Raw genomic sequence first — 16,077 nt, 5'->3', positions numbered from 1 at the left:
GTGGTATGTCTTAAAGCCTTGCATGGCTGTAAAGGAGTCTCTGAAGCTGGATAATCTATAAAGAAGAAAGGTTTATGGGGACCACACAAGAAGCATGGTGCAGCATCTGCTTCTGGTGAAGGACTCAGGCTACTTCCACTCCATGGTGGAAGGGGAAGGGAAGGTGGCATCACATGGGGAAAGAGGAGGAAAAAGGAGGACGTGCCAGGATCTTTTGAACAACCAGCTCTCACTCACTCCTGCAAGAATGGCACCAAGCCATTCATAAGGGATCCTCCCTCACAAACCAAACATGTCCCACCAGGCTCCACTTTCAACACTGGAGGATTGAATTTCAAAATGCGACTTGATAGGGCCAAGTAAAGCATATCCAAACCATAGCATGGTTGACATCATTAGCTCCAATTTACAGGTGAGAAAACTGAAGATAAGAAAGATTCATTATCTTGTCCAAGATTATTCAGAGATGGGATTAGAGCACAGACAGTCCAGAGAGGCAGAAGTTGTGCTAGGCTGTGTGCTACTGCACAACACAAATGTGTGCCCTTCTCCATGGTGAGGATTGGGAATTGAATCTCTCCTCCTAACACTTCCTGGGGAACCTTCAGTGAGTTTATATCAGGATCCTGCCTTACCTCTTCCAAGAAGGGTGTGAGACCTGATTCAATAATTGTCTTTAAGGAGGGCAAAAATTATTGGTCCCATGATGGCAACCAGCTCTGTGTGTGTGTGTGTGTGTGTGTGAGAGAGAGAGTGTGTGTGTGTGTGTGTGTGAGAGAGAGAGAGAGAGAGAGAGAGAACACACAGCTATAGATGCCAAAGACAAAGACAGCATGAGAAATGCCAGTTAGCCCTAAGGAAGTAGCTTATTAAAGAGCAAGCTGGCTTCATCCAGACAGATCAAATTCTAGCTCCTGCCACTTCCTGTCTTTGTGACCTTGGGCCAGTTACTTTATTTACTTAAGCTTCCATCTGTTTGTCTGTAAAATGGGGATTTTAATAGTATTAAAATCCACATGGAGTTGTTGTGAAGATAAAATGGAACTGTGCTTGGCACCTAGAAAGCTCTCAATAGATGTTAGTTATTATGGATATTTTTGCATAATCTTAAAAACACACAAAAGATTTCTCAGTATCTGGAGTATTTAGGTGCAGATTTTCTCTGTTAATCTCTCAGCTATCCTTACAGCCCTTTACTTGCCAAATGATGTCACCGATGCATTTTTTTTCTGACATAAATTGCCCTGAACAAACAGCGGCTGGTAAAAGAACAACAGTATAAATAATAACAGCTAACATTTGTTGAGAACTTATGTGTACTAAGCATCTGTTATATGCTTCACATGAATTATCTCATTCTAATACAAGAATCTTATCAGGTAGGGAGAAATAATATATCCGGCCTTTGAGATGCAACTCCTGAAATTGCCATATCCAGAGAGCCAGGACTTGTTGGAAATATTTCTATCCACAGTAAGGTTGGAGATCAAGCCGGGTGTGGGTGTTGGTCAGCTTGGGGAATGGGGTGTGGCAGGCAGTTGGCCAGTGAGCTTGCTGTGCAGTGGGAGAGAAACCCAGCTCAGTTCAGCAGGCAGAGTGGCAGGTCCTTGGACTATAATTCATGGCCACTGGTACAATTAGTGTCAACAGGAATTTTCCTTGTGTATCAGACCAAAGAGGCTCAAAGGCTATAAATCGTCTCATTGGAAGCTAGCCATTCATACCCTAGAAGGGCAGGGAAGGCAGGGGGACTCATGTGAACCTCCATCTACTCCTAGATACTTATACGGAGGACCAGGTCCTCTGGGAATGGGATGAAGAGAAGGAAGCAAAGGGCAGGGAATGAAGGCCAGTAAATTTGTATTTTCAATTAAATCCTGGGACTAAGTGGAAATGAAAAAAAGGATTCAGTCTGGAGCACTCAAGTCAAGCTGGGGAACTTGTCCCTAAAAGAGCTGGATCATCTCCAGGTGTGAAAGTTTGGCCTTTTGTTATCACTTAAAAACTTTAGAATTTTCCTTTGTTCAGTCTAGGGAACTGCTCACTTTTCCCCTTCCTGGTCCTGCTCCATCAAGAGCCTGGAATTTAGAAAGGAATGTAGAGTGTTGAGTAGGCAAAGGTTTCTCCACATAGCCAGCTATGCTCAAACTTTACGGGGAATAAAAGTCACCTAGAGCAAGCCTTAAGATGTAGATTCCTGGGCCCCAGCCCTAGATATCCTGATTCAGTAGGTTTGAAATGGGGTTCAGGAATTTATATTTTTGTAAGTAACCCAATGATTTGATTGTGGAAGACTACATTTTGAGAAACATCATTTTAGTCCAACATCCCCATTTTTACAGATGATCCAGTGGAGGTCATCTGTAAAATGGTTGGTTGAATGTTTCATATAGAGGGTTCTTATACACATAACTTGGTTGAATGTCTCATAGAGAGGGTTCTTGGTTGAGTGTCTCATAGAGAGGAGCTAGGGCTGTAGAAGTTGTGTAGCCCTTTCCTTATTTCCCAGGTGGGGAAACTGAGGCCAGGCAAGTTACTTGACCATGGTCACTCAGAGCCAGAACCAGAACTGAGGCCTCTAATGTCCAGCCCCATAGTCTTAAAAATAACTATATGCTATTTTCATTATTTAAATATTAAACAAATGCAAGCAGCTTTAAAAAAATTATCAAGGTAAATTGTGCTCATCTCAAAGCTATGGAAAGACATAGAAAATGGAAAGAAAATCACCCTCATTTCACTATCAAGAGAACATCATTGTTAACATTTTGGCAAATCTTTTCTAGTATTTACACACACACACATGCATACGTGCACGTGCACAACACACATACACGTGTGTGTGTACAGACCAGGTGCCTTTTGTTTGGACCTCAGCCTATTTTTAGCCTCCCTTTGTAATGGAAGCTGTGCCCTGAGTCTTCAACCTGTCAGGCCCAGGCACACCCTCCCCTCCAGCTCTAGGGGTGGACTCCTGACCCAATCATAGCCAAGGAGTACCCAGGTACTCTTAAGACGTAGGATTTGAAGATGAGGGGATGTGAGGTTTGGAGCCAGGTCTGGAGGTGTTGTGGTTGCTATGCAGCCACAGTGAGAGAGCCTGTCTGGGTGTGAATGGAGCTGAGTGAATGTGGCCACCCTTCCCACACACTCCCACGGGAGTTGCCAGAATAATTTCTACCCTTTAAAGTAGCTACTTGGCCATTACCGGTGGATCCAATTCTTAGCTGAAGGACTTTGAACAAGTCACTTAACCACTGAGCCCAGTTTCCTCATCTGTGAAATGGGGTAACACTTGTAGGATCATAGTGAGGATAATATATCACTACTACTACTAATAACAAAAATAGTAGTTAAATTTACAGCTGCTTTTATTAATTGTTTGCTAGATATCAGGGCTATGCTAAGCAGTTTAATATATTGCTTCATTTAGTCTTCACACGGGCAGAGAGTGGAAGGAAGAGGAATTTGCTTATCCTTGCCTGTGTTTGGGGAAGGACTAAGATGCAGGGCCAGGTCCCAGCTGCCCTGGTTCCTGGTGCAGTCATTTGCTAACTGATTGCTTCTGCCTCTTTGAACATTTGGGGTGGGGACCTTGATGCTTTTCAGGGCCTGTTAGCTGGGGACTGCTTGGGTCCTCTAGAGGGACAGGATGCTGGTTCCAAACTAGAGAAGGGGAAGGTCTTGCCGGGCTGTAGAGGGAGAGGTGGGGACACTGGCCAGAGTCCTCTCTGTCTGCAGAGTCCCCCTTCCTGGCTGGGCCCCAGAGTTCCCTAGGTAACCACAGGGGATGCAGCACAGATTCATGGGCCTGCTGTTCCCAAGCAAGTACCTGACGTGTTCTGTCCGAGAGCGACAGTGTCTGATTCCTGTATGACTCATCAGGAGGGGAATAGACACACGCCGGAGGCATAGGAGGAAGGAAAACCCCCACATTCTCACCTCCCACCAGCAAAGGGATGAAGAGGAATCTCTCCACTGCACACACTGCTTAAAAAGCAGGTGTTTTCCAAATTTTATAGGTGGGGAAAATGACGACCCGTTACATCCACTCTTTCATTTGTTCCACGGACATGGGTTGAGCAAGGGCTTTGTGCCAGGCATCATGTTGGATTGTGTGGGAGACACAAACTTGGGAAAAACACTGACTCTACCATCAACTAACTGGGCTGTTGACTAAGATGTGGCAACAGGAAATATCACCCAGGGTGGGGCCTTGAACAGTGGGAGGGTCCCAGGAGTTAGCATGCCAGTCATTTGTCTTTGAATAGGTTCAACTTCACCTCATGTCAAACATTCCTGTTTTTTAAAAACAGTGGTTAAAAAACACGTAACATCTATTTACCCCTTTAGCAGTTTTTAAGTATACATTACAACATTGTTAACTCTATGGACATCGTTGTACAGCAGATCCCTAGAACTTGTTCATCTTACATGACTGAAACTGCAGACCCATTGAACAACAACTCCCCATTCCGCCTCCCCCAGCCCCATTCTACTCTCTGTTTCTATGAATTCAACTACTTACCTCATGTAAGTGAAATCATATTGTATTTGCCTTCTGGTGACTGACTTATTTAACTTAGCATAATGTCCTCAAGGTTCATCCATGTTGTAGCATGCATCAGAATTTCCTTTCTTTTTAAGGCTGAGTAATATTCCATTGTGTATATATTGTGTATATATCACATTTTCTTTATTCACTCATCTGACATTTAGGTTGCTTCCACAACATTGAGGATAATGCTGCGGTTTCACCGTGTTAGCCAGGATGGTCTCAATCTCCTGACCTCGTGATCTGCCTGCCTCAGTCTCCCAAAGTGCTGGGATTACAGGCGTGAGCCACTGCGCCCAGCCTTCTTTGTCTACTTTTTAATTGGGCTGTTTGTCACTGTAAACATTCTTTGAGCATCTACTTCTACATGCTGAGAAGAGCTGAGATGAACAAGAAGCCCCTCAAGAAGCTTTCAGGAAGGCTTTTGGGATTTTTTTCAAAGCAACATATCTGGTTAGTTATAAGAAATTTGAACTACACAGAAATTAAAATGTGTAGTTCCTCTCCTCCTCCTCCTCCTTCCTCTTCCTCTCCTCCTCCTCCTCCTTCTTCCTCCTCCTCCTCTTCTTCTCCTCCTCCTCCTCCTCCTCCTCCTCCTCCTCCTCCTCCTCCTTCTTCTTCTTCTTCTTCTTCTTCTTCTTCTTCTTCTTCTTCTTCTTCTTCTTCTGCTCTCTTCTCTCTTCTCTCTTCTTCTTCCTCTTCTTGTATTGATCCTAGTGGGGTTCTATTTGGCTTATTTGACTGTGCTGGAAGAGCAAGGGGTGTACCTGCTGAGAAGTCCCCTCACTTCTCCCTCTGCCTTTATCCTCTGAGGAAGGCATGAGGGAGGAAAATGAGATTTCTCAGGGTTCTTCAAGAGAGTGGATTATCTTTGATCTCCACTCTTTGGGAGCTTGTTGGAATGACACCCATTTTACATAATAAATAATTATAAGTTAATGAGCCTACTTCAAAATAATAATACATATATTATATGTCTAATATCTATAATATGTGTAATAGTAATAAATAATATAATGAATATATAATAATAAGTATACCCATAGGCAGGTTTTTCCCTTCAGAGTACTCACCTCAGGAGGCCATGAGCTTGTTTTCACAATCCAATTAAAACTATTTTCTCTCCTCTTTCATTATTCTTCTCAAACCAGTTTGCACCTTCTTGTGACCATCATGGTGGAATTAAGCACTCATTCTTTGAGAGCAGATGTAATTTTCAGAAGCAATCCATAGTCTTTATGAAGACACTCTGAGCTGGTCCTTAGCCTGTCTGTCCCAAGTCCATTCCATGGCCTGTCTTGCACGGCTGTGGGGCTGCCCACCCCCCATCCAGGCTCCCTGTCATCTTGCTGCCAGCTGGGCTAGGTCAGCTGGAGGGATGGCAGAAGGGAGAGAGACAAGAGAAGTGAGGACATTTCTCCCCTTTGCTGACTCTCTCTCTCTCCCTCAGGGGCTATTTCTGGTTAAGGTTCATCACTTTCATGGCTCCCACTACACCAGACAGGTCTAGCAGTACAAATACATTTATAAAAAAATCAATGGCTTGCTACACACCAGCATGAACTTGCTACAAAATATAAAAGAAAAGAGATTCTACTCACAATAACAACCAAATATGCAATGCCCAGGAATAACTTGAACAAGGAACATACAGGATCTATATGAAGAAAGTGACAAAACTTCACTGAGGGGCATAAACAAGGCCTTGAATAAACGGAAAGAAGTATTCCACTTTTGGGAGTATAGTAAGGATGTCAATGCTTCTCAGTTTAACCTATTAATTTAATGCCATTCCATCGAAAATATCACTGGGATTTGGAGGGAATTTAATAAAATGATTCCAAAGTGCCTCTGGAAGAATAAATGCTTAAGAATAACCAAAAAATTTCAGGAAAAAAGGTTAGGTGGAGGGAATTTCCCTACCAGATTTAAAGGCTTGATAATGTGACTGTAGTTGAAACAGTGCTGCTGGCAGAGGGTCAGGCTGGCAGATTATTGGAATAGAATAGGCTATTTAAACTAGATTCAGTGACATATGACAATTACTGTGTTGATAAAGGCATTTGTGAAGAAAGGAAATGTCACCTTTATCAATATATTAATTGGGTATTTGCAAAAAATAAAGTTATAGCCCTACTTCTCACCTTACATACACTATACGTTCCAGATACATCTCTTGGCAGAGATTTTGGGGATCCTGTGGTCTAAAACAGTCATTTCACAGGCTATAAAACATACAGAAAGGAGAAAGAGCTTGCCCGAGGACACACAACACATTAATAGCAGGGCCAATGATTCTTTACTTCCTATTTGAAGCTGTCTACCCTTTAAGGACCCATCTTTACAGTCCAGTTCATTGCCTCCTACCACAGTTTTCATTCCCATAAGGCATCACAGGAGCAGGGCTGCCAGGTGCAATTGTGCAGGTTATGACTGTACCACTTCAGGGGGGTCCATTTACATCAAAATCAATATGAACGGTACCCTTTTGGAGCTGTGCAGAGCACAGTCAGTATGGGCATACTTAGGAGTCCTGCTCAGGAGGATGGATCTGGAATTCATTCTTCAGCAAGGATGACGAATACTTATGATATGTGGCGAAGCTTCTTTCTCCAGTATGCATGGCTGTGAATCAATTCTCTAGGCATTGGCTGTCAATCATTTTAGTCTTTCCCACTCGGCCCAGCCTTAATCTCAAAATCTTTCCAAACCCAATCCTGTAAGATATCTCAACACAGTTCTTCCACTAGTTGCCTTTCCTTCCTTCCTTCCTTCCTTCCTTCCTTCCTTCCTTCCTTCCTTCCTTCCTTCCTTCCTCCCTTCTACCCTTCCTTCATTCTCTTTTCTTCCTTCCTTCTCCTTCCTTCCTTCCTTCCTTCCTTCCTTCCTTCCTTCCTTCCTTCCTTCGTTCCTTCCTTCCTCCCTTCCTGACAGGGCCTCACTTTGTCACCCAGGCTGGAGTGCAGTGGCATGATCAAAGTTCAGTGCAAACTTAACCTGCCAGACTCAAGCAATCTTACTGCTTCAGCCTCCCACATAGCTGGGACTACAGGTGTGCACCACCACACTTGGCTAATTAAATTTTCTTTTTGTAGAGATGGGGTCCCACTATGTTGTTCAGGCAGGTCTTAAATTTCTAGGCTCAAGTTATCCTCCTGCCTCTGCCTGTCAAGTGTTGAGATTACAGGTGTGAACCACTGCTTCTGGCCTCCACTAGTTTTCAATTGTAGCTGGCCCTTGAACTAAATAAAATCCATTTGCTTTAACTGTTTTAAGTGAGTAGCTCAAATTTGTCCTCAGAAGGATCCCCCTTCCAAGTCTCTCCTCAGCTTCTATTCATTGATACCAACATAGATGTGATAAAACTGCCAACCAAAACAATCAATACTGCCATGGTAACATTATAGGATGCTTTAAGGATTAAATGCAAAAATGCAGATAAAATCTTTAGATAGTGACTGCTAATAATTAGTATTTTCAAATAACAATGAACTATTTAAAAATCACCTTGTTGAAATCTATAAACATGTGTTTGTTTTGCTAATAACCTCTAATGTATTCTCAATCTAACCCTTAGGTTCCAAAAGTACATTAGAGATATAAACTGCTGAGTATTGTTGAGAATCAGATGTTTATCAGAGTTTCAGTCATCAAACACACACACACCCACTTTTGGGAATCAGTTTCTGTGATCCAGAAGCTGCTAAAATCTATGGGCGGCAATTCTCTCTGCCCTCCTGTCTTACAGCTGTCTCCTGAGTGAGCCTCTCTCCCACTCTTCCTGTTCTCTGTGTTCGCAGGAAACCAGTGATATGCAGGGTTGTGGGGGCAACAGGGGTTAAGAGCAGCTTCAGTGGCTCCCTTTGGCATTCCAGAAGTAACCAAACACATTTGCCGGACCCAGATGCCAGCACCACTGATTCCTTTAAGTGGAATCATCAACAGAGCCAGCAGAGACACCACAGATCAGCCCTGCCAGGGCTTCTCTGCCTGTGGTTTGCCTGCCTGGCTGGGCAGGGTGAGGAGAGAGGAAGAGAGGGAAGGGGATGGGAGCGGAAAGTGGCAGGGAGCCCTATTAGCTATGGCAGTAGATGTGGGAGCTGTGCCAGCCCCGAGCCCTCTGTCATCTCAGCCTCTGGCAGGAACATTTTTGTTCTGGCGCCAGTGCCCTTGTCCTTACCCTGCCATTAGACCTTTTATAAGTGGACAAGGAAAAGGTGGCCAAACCCCTTAGATGTCCCCTCAGGTCAGAATGACAGAGAATGTCCCAGCAGGAAGGGACTTTGAGGATCACGTGACCCAGACTCTTAATGTTACAGATGAGGGCACTGGGATTCTGGAAGCACCATCTTGACTCACATGTTTACCAACAAGGACAGGTCTGGGCTCTTTTAAAGACCCATACAGGACAACGCCGTGGGAGGTTAGTAGTTGCACCTGATCTTGAGGAGAAATGGGCAGGGATTTTAGGAACCTTGGAAGGCCATTGGAGGAAACATTTTTGGAAGGGGGGAAATTTTAAAAATCACTCCACCTAAATGGCTACCTGCTTTATACCCATGGGAGGGACCAGTCCTAAGCATAGCCAGGTGAGTTAGTGGGAGAAGCAGAGGAAATGAGGAAAATAGTCGCTGGAGTTGAAAAAGCTGCATTTTCTTCCCACCTCTGTCATCTCCTTGCTGTGTGACTTTGGATCAGTTGCTTGGTTGTCTGAGCCTTGACTTTCTAGCCACTGCCAATAGGCCCCAAAGGATTGCTGGGAGAAAAGAATAAAAGATATACACGCAATTTTTCCATTGTCTCATATTATATAAATAATTATTTGAGACCTGGGCAGAATTTGGTGACACGGAACTGTTTTACTTGTTTTGATGTACTGAGCATGGAGTTAGGTGCTTTTCCATGTGAATTCATTAAATAATATGCAACAATCCTGCATCTTTCTGACTTGGTGACTTGGAGAAATAAGATTTTTTCCCCCTGTGCTGGGCAGTACTCTCTGTCCTTGAGAATTTTGTCAAGGGGTTTGTTACATTTGTGATTTCAGTGGAGCGTGGCTGATGAGTATGTTACCCTGAGATGATCACATCATAAAAGAAGAATGGATTTGACAGAGGACCTAATATGCTCTTCAACATGGAATTCGTTTCACATCATATTTCGTTTCCAAACCCTGAGAAATACGGGATACCTGTGCCCACATTCACTAAACAATAGCTTTTTAAATGTTTCTTCTCTGAGCACACATCTTTCATCTGACTCAGGAGGAACACTTGAGAATTCCAGGAACACATTTAATCGCTAAAAATTAGTTGTGCCATCAGTCTCAGGAGAATTGATACCAGAACTGGGAATTACAGCAAGCACACTCATGGAAGCATGTTCCCCAGAAGATGGCTCCACTTGGGCTCAGGTATGATTTCACATCCAAAGTTTTTTTTTTTTTTTTTAGACCGAGTCTTGCTCTGCTGCCCAGGCTGGAGTGCAGTGGTGGGATCTCGGCTCACTGCACGCTCCGCCTCCCGGGTTCATGCCATTCTCCTGCCTCAGCCTCCCGAGTAGCTGGGACTACAGGCGCCCACCACCGCGCCCGGCTAATTTTTTGTATTTTTAGTAGAGATGGGGTTTCACTGTGGTCTCGATCTCCTCACCTTGTGATCCGCCCTCCTCGGCCTCCCAAAGTGCTGGGATTACAGGCGTGAGCCACCGCACCCGGCACATCCAAAGGTTTTAAAATTTTAAGTTTATTTAAATTGATCTTGAGTAACTTCTTCCTTTACCTTCCTTCCTTTAGCTTGTTTATTTATTTTTAACAGAAGGAGGTCCCATTTAAAATTCATATTCTTCTGAATTCTAGAAAGTAGAATTTCAAAATCTTAGTTCTGCTTCATCTTCAAGTAAGAGGGCTGTCATTTATTGATTCAACAAACATTTACTGAGAACCTTCTGTGTGCCAGGCACTGTACTAGGTACTGGGAATACCAGATTTTTGGGTAGATACCAATATAGCTTTTCATCCATCCATTCACCAGCAAGTATTTATTGAGCACCTACTATAGCTGTCAGGCACAGCACTATGTGAGAGGGACACAGATGAATGAAACAGAAGAGATCCTTGCTTTCCGCTGGGAGCATTGAACTCCTGACCTCAGGTGATCCACCCACCTCGGCATCCCAAAGTGCTGGGATTACAGGCATGAGCCACCTCACCTGGCCCGGGGAGCACTGAAATTGGACCATGCCTTCCAGGAGCTCACAGCTTCGTGTGTGGGGCAGACATAGTACAAGAAATGCAAAACAGTATGTAAGGCCTTGAATACATTTGGACTTCAGAGAGCTCGGGAATGCCAAAGGGAGGACGAGAATGATTTTTTTTTTTTCTTGAACTTTTATTTTAAGTCCAGGAGTCCATGTGCAGGATGTGCAGGTTTGTTACGTAGGTAAACGTGTGCCATAGTGGTTTGCTGCGCAGAAAGAATGGGAACGATCTTAAGGAAGTGTGGGATTGTAAATACTGAGCACAAGCTTGTAAACCTGAGACCTGGGTTTGAATTCTGGCTCTGTCTCTAGTAGCTGTGTGACTTTGATGTCTCCTTGTCTTAATTTCCTGTTTTCTAAGAGGGTAGCAGTAGCATCTGGTTCCAGGTGGTGAAGCTTCAGTGAGGCATTGTTTGTAAAGAAAGCATGTAGCACAGTTCCTGGTGGCTGCTCTTCTGCTCTCAGAGTTAATTCTGATGAGGACATGATCTTTGGAAGGTGAAGATTCCACTGGGCCTGGGATGTGGTAAGTTGGTGAAATGGGTCCATATGATCTTTGCTGCCATCTTCATCTAGAAGGGCAGTGTCTTGTGAGAGGAAGAGCACCAGGCTCTGGCTGGCTCCGGAGCCTAGGTCAACCTTTCTCAGAGTGTGTGGGCTGCATAGATAGCGTTGAAGTGGTACAGAGGCAAGTGTTGAACAAACTGAAGAGCTGTGCATTTTCCTGTGTATAACAAAGATACCATCTTTCCATTTACACTAGTTCTATAATGCTTCCTTTAAAGATAGATTTATATACATTAAAAACATGATTTGATTTAGAGGAGAAACTTAAGAACTAGCAGAGGTATGTGAACATGGTAAAATCATGATGGTGCTTGTCTGATGCTCTGTTGTGCTCAAAGGAGCATAGGAAATGCTGGCCTAGAACAAGGTTCTTAATGGTGCCAGTTCTCCTTTTTCTTGTCTGTAAAATGACAGTGACAACGTCACCTTCTTGGGGCTAGAGAGCTGACATGAGAGAATGCATGGTGAGTGGCCCTCTCCCCTGATGTTGCTCTATCCCCACCTCGTGCATGACCATATTACCCGCTTTTATTGTAGCACAAACTAAAATTAATTTGTTTACAATTCCTCTCCATAACACTGAAATTGCAAACATTCTGAAAACTGAATGTTAAAAAAAAAACAAGTTCGGCACACATCAGTTTATTTTTGATACAAATTTACAGTTTTCGTAGCAAAATTTGACCTAAACTGATGCAAAGCTATCTGCCTCCTTAATTTATCCCTCTAAGTGTAAATATTTACATGTGTGGAGACAGAACTGTGAATATGCTTGACTCTGATATGCTGGCCTGGATTCTATGGAGTATAGCATATTATATGGTATTTGAATTGCATAACCTCTCTAAAATGTGAAAAATTCTCTATCCCCTAAAACATCTGGTGACAAGCGTTTTAGATAAATATTGCAGACTTTTAATTGTTTGTTTTCCCAACCAGCACATAAATCCCAAGAGGGCAGGGATCACATTTGTTTTATTTAAGGCCGTAGCCTCAGGCCTAGACCAGAACTGGCACATAGTAGGCACTTAGTAGATGTGAAGGAAGGCACTGAATGGGTGTCTCCCTGCGGGGCACCATGGCCCCTGTCTGTGGGGAGGGGGTTTCTGGCACTTCAGCAAGGTGTAGCTGTTGACCGCCTGGCCCCTTGCCAGGTAGGTAGATATTCTGGCCATGTGAGGGGCCAGCCTGAGTCTCCTGAAACTGGGTCTACCTTAGTGTTTGGTCCAAGAGTGATTAGGTTTACTTGGGGTAGTCCAGACTGGACACACTATCCAGAGAGGCCTTTCCAATCCAGGCCCCTGTGGTTTCCTAAACTCCCAGAACCTGGTGCAGATTCAGGGCCTGTGAAGCTATTTGAACTGTGGGAAAAGCTTGCAAGTTTCCTCTTGCTTTCTGACCCATCAGGGCAGCCCCTAAATCTCTGGACTGGTATTTTCAAAAGCCTTTTGATGAGCCCCTGACTGCCTGTCTGCCCACCTTCCACAGACAGCACCCAGTTCTCTGCTCCTTTTGGCACAACAGAGCATCTTGCATGCAGCAGGAACCTAGGAAATACTTACTGAATGACTGAACAAATGAAAGAAAGAAAGAGTTGCATCTTTCTTGACATTTGACCTTTTCCCTTCTTCCTGGCTTTGCACAACCCCTAGTCTTCGCCTTTGAGCTTCTTCCTGGCATGCATGTCTTGTTCTCTGCTTTGTTTTGCAACATGCTCAGCTATCAGTCTTGGCTCCCAGGCTGTGGTTGCCACTTGGAGCCCCTCCTTCCAAGCTGCCTCTCCATTCTCATATTCATCCCCATTAAGCATTGCTCCATCACTTCCTATGGATAAGGTGCTGGGCATAAGCTCATTATCTCATTTCATTGTTTTATTCCATCTTTACAGAGAGGTGAAGTAACTCACCCAACATCTGGCAGAGCTGGGATTCAACCGCAGGCTGGACTGGTTCTTCTGACAATCTTTCTACATAGCCTGGGTCTGTTAGAGCCTCTCCATTTTCCTCCTTTCAGTTGTTTCCACAGATTATCAAGATATACTCAACCTTTAGCTCAGCTTGCTTAGCACCGCAGCCCGAAGCAAACCCCTGGACGCCTGGCATTAACTGCTCAAGTCACCAAAGGCATGCGAGTTACCAGAAATGGGTTCTGCAGCTTTGTGGCTAATGTGTCAGGCTCTGGAATTCCACAGAGATGTTTTTCAGTCCCAGCTCTAACAGCATCTGCTTCAAAGAATATAAGCTCCAGGAAACCATAATAGGTACTCAATGACATGTGTTTGATTAATTAATTCCACTAATTAATTAAGTTAAATAATGCTCGTAAAATACAAATCAAAATCACAGTGAGATACCATCTCATACCAGTCAGAATGGCGATTATTCAAAAGTCAAAAAACAACAGGTGCTGGCGAGGTTGTGGAGAAAAAGGAATGATTTTAGATTGTTGGTGGGAGTGTAAATTAGTTCAACTATTGTGCAAGACAGTGTGGCGATTCCTCAAAGACCTAGAGGTAGAAATACCATTTGACCCAACAATTCCATTACTGGGTATCTACCCAGAGGAATAGAAATCATTCTATTATAAACATACGTGCATGCATATGTTCACTGAAGCACTGTGTTCACAATAGCAAAGACGTGGAACCAACATAAATGCCCATCAATGGTAGACTGAATAAGGATAATATGGTACATATTCACCATGGAATACTATGCAGTCATAAAAGGGAAGGAGATCATGTCTTTTGCAGGGACATGGATGGAGCTGGAGGCCATTGTCCTTAGCAAACTAACACAGGAACAGAAAGCCAAATACCACATGTTCTCACTTACAAGTGGGAGCTGAATGATGAGAACACATGGACACATGGTGGGTAACAACACACACTGGGGACTGTCAGAGTGTTGAGGGGGAGAAGGGAGAGCATCAGGAAGAAGAGCTAATGGATGCTGGGCTTAAAACCTAGATAATGGGATGATCTGTGCAGCAAACCACCTTGGCACATGTTTACCTATGTAACAAACCTGCACATCTTGCACATGTATCCTGGAACCTTAAAAAATATGTATAATGCTCATAAAACTGTTAGTTCAGAGACTGGCACAAATGAAGCATCTTTTTTTTTTTAACTTTATTTATTATTATTATACTTTAAGTTGTAGGGTACATGTGCATAACGTGCAGGTTTGTTACATATGTATACTTGTGCCATGTTGGTGTGCTGCACCCATCAACTCGTCATTTACATCAGGTATAACTCCCAATGCAATCCCTCCCCCCTCCCCCCTCCCCATGATAGGCCCCGGTGTGTGATGTTCCCCTTCCCGAGTCCAAGTGATCTCAATGTTCAGTTCCCACCTATGAGTGAGAACATGCGGTGTTTGGTTTTCAGTTCTTGTGATAGTTTGCTAAGAATGATGGTTTCCAGCTGCATCCATGTCCCTACAAAGGACACAAACTCATCGTTTTTTATGGCTGCATAGTATTCCATGGTGTATATGTGCCACATTTTCTTAATCCAATCTGTCACTGATGGACATTTGGGTTGATTCCAAGTCTTTGCTATTGTGAATAGTGCTGCAATAAACATACGTGTGCATGTGTCTTTATAGCAGCATAATTTATAATCCTTTGGGTATATACCCAGTAATGGGATGGCTGGGTCATATGGTACATCTAGTTCTAGATCCTTGAGGAATCGCCATACTGTTTTCCATAATGGTTGAACTAGTTTACAATCCCACCAACAGTGTAAAAGCGTTCCTATTTCTCCACATCCTCTCCAGCACCTGTTGTTTCCTGACTTTTTAATGATTGCCATTCTAACTGGTGTGAGATGGTATCTCATTGTGGTTTTGATTTGCATTTCTCTGATGGCCAGTGATGATGAGCAATTTTTCATGTGTCTGTTGGCTGTATGAATGTCTTCTTTTGAGAAATGTCTGTTCATATCCTTTGCCCACTTTTTGATGGGGTTGTTTGTTTTTTTCTTGTAAATTTGTTGGAGTTCTTTGTAGGTTCTGGATATTAGCCCTTTGTCAGATGAGTAGATTGCAAAAATTTTCTCCCATTCTGTAGGTTGCCTGTTCACTCTGATGGTAGTTTCTTTTGCTGTGCAGAAGCTCTTTAGTTTAATGAGATCCCATTTGTCAATTTTGGCTTTTGCTGCCGTTGCTTTTGGTGTTTTAGACATGAAGTCTTTGCCCATGCCTATGTCCTGAATGGTACTACCTAGGTTTTCCTCTAGGATTTTTATGGTATTAGGTCTAACATTTAAGTCTCTAATCCATCTTGAATTAATTTTTGTATAAGGAGTAAGGAAAGGATCCAGTTTCAGCTTTCTACTTATGGCTAGCCAATTTTCCCAGCACCATTTATTAAATAGGGAATCCTTTCCCCATTTCTTGTTTCTCTCAGGTTTGTCAAAGATCAGATGGCTGTAGATGTGTGGTATTATTTCTGAGGACTCTGTTCTGTTCCATTGGTCTATATCTCTGTTTTGGTACCAGTACCATGCTGTTTTGGTTACTGTAGCCTTGTAGTATAGTTTGAAGTCAGGTAGCGTGATGCCTCCAGCTTTGTTCTTTTGACTTAGGATTGTCTTGGAGATGCGGGCTGTTTTTTGGTTCCATATGAACTTTAAAGCAGTTTTTTCCAATTCTGTGAAGAAACTCATTGGTAGCTTGATGGGGATG

Source organism: Theropithecus gelada, chromosome 6 (genome assembly GCF_003255815.1).
Source record: "Theropithecus gelada isolate Dixy chromosome 6, Tgel_1.0, whole genome shotgun sequence".
NCBI lineage: Eukaryota > Metazoa > Chordata > Mammalia > Primates > Cercopithecidae > Theropithecus > Theropithecus gelada.
This window is presented reverse-complemented; position numbering follows the sequence as displayed.